This window comes from Marmota flaviventris, chromosome 7 (assembly GCF_047511675.1).
Source record: "Marmota flaviventris isolate mMarFla1 chromosome 7, mMarFla1.hap1, whole genome shotgun sequence".
Taxonomy (NCBI): Eukaryota; Metazoa; Chordata; class Mammalia; order Rodentia; family Sciuridae; genus Marmota; species Marmota flaviventris.
This window is the reverse complement of record NC_092504.1, coordinates 122801871-122805047: the sequence shown is the minus strand read 5'-3', so window position 1 is coordinate 122805047 and position 3177 is coordinate 122801871.

Genomic DNA, 3177 nt, shown 5'->3' with positions numbered 1-3177 from the left:
CTAGATCATAATGACAGATTTGGAATTAACTGTGGTCAAGGCTTCCAAAAGTGAATTTTAAGATATTGCCAATAAAGTTTCTTTTTCCCTTCAGCTGGTGCATTTGGCAGAAAGTTCACATAAATGGATTGGCTACTTGGTCTGTAAGTAGATTCACACAAGTGGATTCATAGGGCAGAGACAAAATATTCAGTTTAAAAATGCATCATTTTTTTTTGCATTGGCATTTCTTCCAGCTGATAAAATTTCAGGAAATCTGACTGAATTAAAGCTGCATTTGCCTAAAGAAGCCAGTGGTTTCTGACTGACTCAAAAATAATTTTAGGCACAGTAGAATAAGATATGTACTGGTGTTGCTATTTAATCACCAGTATTGTTTCTGCCAAATTTGTCATCTATATATATAAATCCTTGTGGAGCAGATTATTTAACAAGGAAAGCTCATGTTGGTGTGTATAAGATCATAGAATGTCAAAAAGAGCAAAAATTTTAAAGATTTTTTTTAGAGATTATTTTTCCAGAATTATACTTTTGGGGTTTTGATCTTTCAGGATCTTAGACTTCAGAGATTTTGATCTTCAATATTTCAACATTATTTGGGATTGTATCTTTCAGGATTATGGCCCAAACCCACTTAATGTATATTATTTTCATCTGTTCTGGCTGATATAGCAAACTATCATAAAATAGTAGTTTATAAGCAAGAGAATTTTATTTCCGTTAGTTCTGGAGGTTGGGAAGTCCAAGATCAAGACATCAGCAGATTGGGTGTGGGGTGAGGGTCTACTTTTCTGGTTCATAGATGGTGCTTTCTTGTGTGGCATCTCGTGGTGGAAGATATGAAGCTGTCCTTCAAGACTCTCCTATAAAGGCATGAATTCCATTCATAATGCCTGTTCCCAAAGTCCCCACCTCACAAAGTGCCTACCTCTTAACACCATCACTCTGGAGTTAGATTTTATATGGATTTTGGGGAGACACAAACATTCAGACCACAGCACTCCCCTTTCACTTTAGTTGTGGTAATGCTTACACATGGCAGCCAGTTTAATACAATGGATTTTGGTTAAAGAGTCAAATAAATTGATAATGATAAATTAAGATTCTACAAAAGTGTGATTGATTTTGTTAAAGGATACAAAGAGATAACCCCACGCTGATTTTTACTGTAGGATTTCTTACTTCTCAAGAGTGATTCTTATCTTTCTTTCATGAGCCAGAAACACCTGGAGCTTATGAGTGCCTCGGGCAAGTGAGTTTGAAGGTCTTCTTGGGACTGAATGAAAGATAATAATCAAAATCTAGGTCAAGATACTATTTATTCTATAGAGAATTGTTTAAGCTAATGCTTTAAATTGAAGTCAGAATACATTTTAATCTATGATTCATACTGTGCCTATCAGACATTCTTAATGACTACACATAGTGTAATCTCAGTCTGACTATTTTACTTTGAGGAATTTCCTAACATCAAGTAGTACAGCCATTAAATTATCATTATAAAGATATCAAACTTCCTTCATTGCACCTATTTCTCAAGACACATGTATGAGGTATGTGTCTGAAAGCTTTAGAAACTTCAATATATACCTCTTCAGAGAGATAAGGAAAACAAAGGGCTCATGGTTTAAAAAAAAAAAGTAAAACAGAATTGTGGAAAAAGTAACAATGTAAAAGGACAGAGTTTGGGGTATGAGGAGGAATGTCTACCCCCAGACGACCAAAATGAAGCCACTGATAGTTGACATTAGCAAGAAGTACGGGCATGTTAAATTTTAGGATAATTATTTTTAAAAATGAGGGAAAAACACTTGAGTATGAAATAGCAAGGCTTTATAAGATAATAAACTTTGGTGGAGAATGAAGATAATTATCTATCACAAATACTTTTATGGGCAAAATTAAATTGTATTGCATATGATTTACATATTTGTATTATATAATAAGTGAATATTTGGTACTTAAGAGCGTGTATATTAACTAGATTAAATATTTACTCTGAAAGTTTCTTTTGTCTTTTTAATTCATTCCTGTAGTTGGATATGAACACTGGTTACATATGAAGACACGTTATGTCATACCATCAGTGAAGATAAAGTCAAAGTGAGTTCCTCAAAACTCTGGGACAGCTGCTCTGCTAATATCCAGAAAATAATAAAAACAGACCAAAACTGCTTCTCTAGTTTAAGATTCCACATAGCAATGGAAACAATAATAAATCATTAAGAGAGGCAGAAATACTGTGTTTGAGTTGTGCTAGGGTAAGAGCTAAAGTTATATTAAAACAAATGTTTGAGTTGTACAAGAGTTAGTATTTGTATACTCTGAAGTCTAGAGATGTTGAGGGAGGTGGATATGTTGGCCAGGTCCTGCACTGTGGGGATGAGGGTGTTAGTTACAGTAAAGCTCATACATCCAGCAGGGAGGGTGGAAGAGGAGGGCCACTACTGATTATTCCTTAAAAACCAAAGACAGTAAGGTAATGGAATAGCAACCAACTGGAAAGGTGGATTATATGAAGGAGCAAGGGATTAAGGAGAGCGAATCCAATTTTCTAGCTCTATTTTATGACCAAAAGATTCACCTTTCTTCCAACTGGTCTCCTTATGATGACCAAAGATCACAAGGAGGCTAGATTGATGTAAGAACTTTTAGTTACAAATGAATTTCTATAATAGTGACTCACTAGCAACAAGGGAGAATTTCTAGTCAATTGGAGAACCTCTGGTCCAATTTACAGTTGAGAAAAGTGAGGTCCAAAGAGAGGAAATGAACTAAAGGCAGAGTCAGGAGAACCCAGCACAGCCAACTCTTGCAGATTTCTCTCCCACACTAAGAATGGCAGTATGTGATCTCCACTGGAGATGAGATAGATCATTGACATTCACATATAAGCCCCAAACTGTCTTTTAATCAAAATGTCCAACTTTCCCCCTAACTAAATCCAAGTAAATCAGAGAGAAGGGAGACAACCCTGAGGTTTAGGATTTGATTATATCTTCTATTTCTTCTTTTTTGTTGTTGTTGTTTTATTTATTGTTGGTTGTTCAAAACATTACATAGTTCTTGATATATCATCTTTCACACTTTGCTTCAAGTGGGTTATGAACTCCCATTTTTATCCCATATACAGATTGCAGAATCACATCAATTACACATCCATTGATTTACATATTG